Genomic DNA, 7,322 nt, shown 5'->3' with positions numbered 1-7,322 from the left:
TGGCTGAGACCTGCCCTTCGCAGCCTATCCGGCCTAGGCCCGCCCCTTCCCCAAGTCTAGTCCCACCCATCTCGTCTCTGATGGGCTTCACGCGCCCAGCCTTTTCCTACTCCGCCCCTATTGACTAGCTTAGGTCTCGCGCTCTAGCCTTCCTAAACTGCAAAGATACCTTTGCTGCAGTTAACTTCCACGCTGTTTGGAAAGGCTCTCAAGGCTGGTTTCTTTTCACCTTAGAAATCCCAGACCAGCCCGCCCATGGCTTCTTTTTACGTATTCGTCCACTTTTTAAAAGATGGACTACGAAATATATATCTGTGAATTTCAAAACTTGCAGTTACTTACATCTCTTTTTCCGTAGCACCAAAATTATGAAACTGACTTCTACTCCAAAGGTAGTGCGTCTAAGCTAAAACGCTCTTGACACCAGATTTTACAAAAAGGTTATTATAGCTTGTTTGGTAGACAAATGGTGACAAGAGTTGCCAGATTTAGCAAATAAAAATACAGGATGTTCAGTTAAATTTTATTTTAAAATAAACAATGAATTAAAAAAATATGAGTATGTCCCAAACGTTGAATGAGACATACACTTGTACTAAAAAATGATTTGCTGTTTATTTGCTGATAATTTACAAGGCATTCTATATATTATCTAGTAACCCAATAGATGACTCAACATTTGGGCAAACTCTTAACTCTTGAGTTGTGCCTCCTCATAATATCCATTGAAAGGAGCAGCTTGTTTTTTAATCACTCAGTGAAAAGTTAAATGCTTAATTACTTTGATTTATTAAGTGATAGTCATTGAACAGTACTGCTTTTCTCTGGAGCTCAAGTGGATTTTGCAGCTCCAGCTTGAAAAAAGGAAATGCACATGGGAAGGACAGCTGTAAATTTAGTTTAGAAACAAACAAAAAGACCATGATGATATTATTTTGAGTTACCTCTGAAGAATAAGACAACTGCTAAAATGTTTCTTAAAAATATGGACGAAAAAATAAATAAATAAAGATGTGGAAGAAAGTGTTACCTATTGGCAGGGGAAATTAACCTTGCAAAGCTGAGTAACTACAGAGGAGGAACTTGTTCAGCTATCCTACAGAGGAGGAACTTGTTCAACATTGTAAAACCTAATTTTCCCAGAAAGAGACAGAAAGGAAGATTGCTAAGGTACAAAGCACCCTTGAGAAAGTGTGCCTTGGTTCCGCTAACGCGATAAGAAATACTTTGGCCAATGAGGTTAAATTGGCATAAATAGATAAAGGGGGATGGTAAAAATTTTTTGATAAGAGGAAAGAACATTTGACTCATTAAAGCATCAAGTGATAAAACATTACAAAGCGAAACAAATTGAAACCAATTGATATCATTTCAAGGGGGCTGCAAAGAGCTCTGGTATCATAGTCCTTTATGGCTCAGGGCAGAGAAGAATTCAGCCACAGCAAAGAGGTAAATAAGAAGTGGTTTATTAGAATAGGACACCTGTGAGACTTACAAGAGGATGAGTGAGAAATGTCGTGCCCCAGGAATTTCATGGGCTACAGTTTCATAATCAAAGGAAGAGTGGCGAGGGGGAAAAGACCTTCTTTGTCTTTCTTGAGTAGATGTCGTGCTTCCATCATTAGTTCCTCTTCCAGGTTGAACAGGGTCGTTTTCTTGTCCCTGTGTGATCAAACTAGGTCCACAAATTGTTTTTTATGTATGCAGAGAGCATGTCCTAGGGATCACAAATTTACTGAGCTCACAGGGCAGGATGTGCCTCTCATACCACCATTGCTTTATCGTTTGGGGGCGTATCCCATCCCATTCTGTTGCATGGTTTTGTTGTTAAGCAAGCCTGCTTGGTTTTGTGGTGAAGCAACCCTCTTAATTTACAGGGGTCTCTTGTATTTTTCTATTTACAGTCCCCTAGTGTGATTCACTATTTAAACACTGACTTTGTCCATTCTGTCCCTATCAAAATCATTGCAAAGTTTTATTCTAGTTGATTAACTACATATTCAAAGAAATGCTCAGAAAGGACCAAGTGTTTTACATTTACAATTTTAGTCTAAATCTCTGGTCAGAATTTTTGTGCATCTTCTTTTCATTGTACTAGCCTTATCAATGCATTGCATTTGTGTCAACACTCCATGGGCCCCTTGCATTTCTTCGTATATAATTTCAAGATGTGCTAAGTCGCTTCAGTCATGTCTGACTATAGCCCTCCAGGCTCCTCATCCATGGGATTCTCCAGGCAAGAATACTGGAGTGGGTTGCCATGCCCTTTTCCAGGGGATCTTCCCGACCCACATTTCTAATGTCTCCTGCGTTGGCAGGTGAACTCTTTACCACTATTGCCACCTAGGAAACCCATAATTTCAAGATAGAGATACTATTTTCTTCAAGGGTTGAGAGAAGCTTGACTGCAGGATAGCAAAGTGAAACTCTCCTTCCAGGGAAAAGTTTGCTTGTGTGTGCTCGCAGGATTTTCCTAAACTTAGAGTTCCTCCATGGTGATTCAAACCCATTGCTTCTTTATTACCCATCTAGCAGCTTCATTTCACTCAGTGGAACTTGGGAACAAAAGGAATTCATGAGAATTCCTCCAGGCTGAGGAATCCACAGCCTATTGTGCTATGAGTAACAGAGTCCTTTGTCTCTGACAGAGAAACCTCTTCTGTTCTTCTGTCAACTTCTGTGAATTCGTGGCAGGCTACTTCTTAGCTGGTAAATAGGAAAAGATATCAGACCCTTTGAAGTTCTAGGTAGTGTGTTTCTTTCTTAGAGAAAGAACTAGCCAGGGAAACTCGTACTGAAGGGTAGCAGAATATCCCACCCCAAAATACGCCACTTTGGCATAAGGATTATTTGGAAGGCAATCGAGAAGAAGCAGATACAAGAAAAGTTCTCTATTCTCCATTTGTCTAAAAGCAGGACCAAAGTGACACTCCTCCACTCTCTACCGGAAAGGACAGAGATGAGTACTCTGAGACAAATGTGGACCCTTGCCATAACGAAGGCAGGGACTTAAATCTATATAACAAATCTTATGCTTGTTTATCCTTCTTTTCCTGGTAACTACCCCACAGGTAGTTTACTCATACCTTCCTTTTCTCTTTATCTGAAGATGGCATTTAAGCCAAAGTTCTAAGCCACCTCTGAGAATTATTCATTTTCTCTGATTATCTCCCATGCCATCTTCCCTGGTCTCAGCAGTAAAGAATCTGCCTGCAGTGTAGGAGACCTGCAGGAGATGCAGGTTTGATCCCTGGGTCAAGAAGATTCCCTGGAGAAGGACATGGAAACCCACTTCAGTACTCTTGCCTGGGGAATCCCCTGGACAGGGGAGCCTGGTGGGCTACAGTCTGTGGGGTCTGAGAGTTGGAAATGACTCTCAGCAACAAGTTGGAAACCACTAAGCACACACACACATATAACAACAACATACACATGAGTATATGTGTTAGTAAACCTCTGGGATTTTCTTCTCTTGCTCGTCTGTTTTTTATTATGGGGATCTCTGCCAAGAACTCGGAAGGGTAAACAGAAAATTATTTTACCACCCTTACACTATCATTTGAGATGCAGAGAAGATTTTCAACACTATAGTCTACTGTATCTCTCTCCAGACCCATTATTTCATATAATAAATTTCCCAGGAACAATAAATTGTAGGAACTGAAATTTCAAATGAATCAATAGGAGTATTTTTTAAAAGTAATTGTGTGATACAGCAACCCAAGATGGCTGTTCTCTTCCTCTCTGTATAACCCCTGCTTGACCAGTGAGTGCCTGCTTCACCTACACCCTGCTCACCTGGCTGACCTTCCCACATACTTGCCCCAGGCCCTGGCTAATAACTGTTACTTTAACCACAATGATAGCTTATCAAAAGGGGCAGTGAGGGACAGGCCTTCTGCTGGTTCCCCTGGTAACCAGTAAATCAACTTGATGTCAATTCCCCCTATAATTGGTAACTCCCGGCCCCTAGAGCAAAGACTGCCCAATGTCCCGCCCGCAGTCCCCCAGGCATGGTAGGGTTTTCTCAAGGATATCGTGTCAGACGTGCAAGTTCTCCCATCCCTTAAACCTTTGATGTCTCTGTTGCAGACATCAAAGACATTTCTCTGGACTTAAGTCTGGATAAGCATAGGCTTGCAGGCCTTCATGCTGCAGCTCAATAGTAACAGTAATGACAATTTGCTCCATGATTCACTGAATATGGTATGAACAGTATCATTTTATGAAAATAGAATGTATAAAAACCATCTTAAGTCGTACATGTTTTTTCATAAATTACTCTGTTATTTCATAAAAAATAGCTTCTAGAGTAAATGGACTCTTCTGGTGGCTCAATGGCAAAGAATATCCCTGCCAATGCAGGAGACAATGGTTGGATCCAAAAGATCCCCTGGGGGAGGGGATGGCTACCCACTCCAGTTTCCTTGCCATGGACAGAGAAGCCTGGTGAGTACAGTCCATAGGGTCACAAAGAGCCAGACATGACTTAGCGACTAAACAACAACAATAATAAATAGTATGTAACAGGCACTGTTTTGTGAAGTGTTATTCCTCTAAAGAACTCCATCAGGTATAGACAATTATTATTTTATAAATGTAAAAACTAAGGTGGAGAGTTGAATATCACTTATCTATAATGCAGTGTTAGCATAGCAAAGCTGAGGTTAGAACCCAGGAAGTTTAGCTGCAGAACGTGGTCTCTTAAACAATACATTTGTTTGTTTTGTATTTTAAAATACAAAATTTTGTATTTTGCTGATAGATCTTCTTGCTTCTCCACTAACCCACTTCAGTCTATTGACATCACAGCTGAAAGAGCAACGCTTTAAAAAAATAAGTTACATCATGTCCAGCTAAGGCTCCAATCCCATAAGTGGCCCTTATCTCACCCAGAGGATGAAAGAATATGCTTGCTATGGCCTGTAAAGTCCTGATGTGATCTTCCCCAGTGCCACTGCTCTGTAACCACTCTATGACTCACCTTTGGCTCAATCCACACCAGACTCACTGGTCTTGCTTTAGAGGAGAGAGCCCATTTACTCTCTCTCTACCCACATAGTATTTTAAAATAAAACAAAAATTATTTACACCATTAGTGAAGAGGTCTTAAAGAGCAGAAAAAATGGCACACCAATAACTAGAGAAATAAACAAGAAAATTCATGGTTTTGACTAAGATGAGCCTAAAATTTGTTCTCTTACACAGGAAATACATGCCTTCTGACAAGTGTAAAGTTTTCATGACTATGTCTACTTATAGTATTTCTTCCAAATCTTGGTGGTCTTTGGCCTCAGGGTGAGTTTAGATATTCAACTAACCAATACCTTTACTAATACAATATAAACAGTGAAATAACGATGGTTCCCTTTCCTATCTGTGCCCATCTCACTTTCTCTTTCCCTCTACATGAATTTTTTCTTTATCCCCCTCTTCACAGATGGAAAACATAGGAAAATAGAGACAGTAAATATTTACTGCTCCTCAGCAAACTTCAGAGCCAGAATCTGCCCCTCTCAGGAATCATTTATACACCAAATACTAAGATATACCAGCTAATGAAAAACAGCATGAGTGGAGCTTATTTTATAGCACTAAGAAATTTCACATAGATAGCCTAATTCATTTTAGTCAATAAATGCTTATTTAACATCTATATTGTAGTACAAGTTTAGATGGAAAAAATATACATCAGTGGAAGTGGGGAGGATGTCTTTGCCCTTGTGGAGCTTATATTCCAGCAGGAAGAATAAGAAATAATAACTAATGATAATGAATAAGTAAATTAATATATAGTGTGGTCAGTTCAGTTCAGTCGCTCAGTCGTGTCCGACTCTTTGTGACCCCATGAATCACAGCACGCCAGGCCTCCCTGTCCATCACCAACTCCCGGAGTTTACTGAAACTCGTGTCCATCAAGTCAGTGATGCCATCCAGACATCTCATTCTATGTCGCCCCCTTCTCCTCCTGTCCCCAATCCCTCCCAGCATCAGGGTCTTTTCCAATGAGTCAACTCTTTACATGAGGTGGCTAAAGTATTGGAGTTTCAGCTTCAGCATCAGTCCTTCCAATGAACACCCAGGACTGATCTCCTTTAGAATGGACTGGTTGGATCTCCTTGCAGTCCAAGGGACTCTCAAGAGTCTTCTCCAACACCACAGTTCAAAAGCATCAATTCTTCGGTGCTCAGCTTTCTTCACAGTCCAACTCTCACATCCATACATGACCACTGGAGAAACCATAGCCTTGACTAGATATGTTAGAAGATGATAAATGCTGTGGAACAAAAGGAACATGAAAACAGAGGTGGGGTAGGGAGGTGACTAAGTAGGTGGCAGTATAGAATGGGGTGCCCAAAGTAGCCTTGTAAAGCAAAGGATGTTTGTGCAAAGGATTAAAGGACATGAGAAAGTTAGACATGAAATTCTCTGTAGGAAGTATATTCTAAGCAGAACTAGAGCTATAATCCAGAAATCTGATTACCTGTTTAAAGCAAAGTAAGGAGCCCAGTGAGTCTGGTGTGGATTGAACCAGAGGTTGAGTCATAGAATGGTTACAGAGCAGGAACGTTGGGGAAGATCACAGCAGGACTTTACATATCTTTGCAAGCACATTCTTTCATCCTCTGGGTGAGATAACAGCCACTTAAGGGGTTGGAGCCTTAGCTGGACATGATGTAACTTACATTTTAAAGCATCATTCTTTCAGCTATACTGACAATAGACTGAAGTGGATTAGTAGAGAAGCAAGGAGATCTATCAGCAATCTGTTGGTAATTTAGAGATAATGGTGACTTACCATGGAACAGCAGTTGAGATGGTAAGAAGTGGTCAGATAATTTTCAATTTTTAAGGTATAGCTTTCTTGATTTACTGATGCTTTGGATTTGACCATTATTGGCTTGGTGACAAAGTTTCTCTCCTTGGCCAAACTCTAGCCAGGTTCTTCTGAGCGATCTTCTTAACCCTGGCCCACACAAACTTGAACAAAAACTAACTTAGGTTCTAACAGCTCAAGGCTGTATCCCTAGAATGACCCTAGTCCCCTTAAAGTGCACACATGAGAAGACTCAAAGCTTCCAAAAGAATTTACTGTTACTGGCTGGCTTGTTGCAGCCAGCACCTGAAGATAGGGTCCCATCTCCCAGTTCTCTGAGAGAGCGGAGCAGCCTACTCTGATAAGTGCCACTTGGCAAACCCCAAAGGATTTCGCTTGGGCTAGACCCCTCTTCCTGCCCTTTGTAATTTTTTCTTGCTTTCCAGATTCTACAAGGCCCTCACTTACCCCCACCCCTTATTCCCTCATCCTCCCTTTAAAACAC

The sequence above is a fragment of the Bos mutus genome, chromosome 2 (genome assembly GCF_027580195.1).
Source record: "Bos mutus isolate GX-2022 chromosome 2, NWIPB_WYAK_1.1, whole genome shotgun sequence".
Lineage (NCBI taxonomy): Eukaryota > Metazoa > Chordata > Mammalia > Artiodactyla > Bovidae > Bos > Bos mutus.
This window is presented reverse-complemented; position numbering follows the sequence as displayed.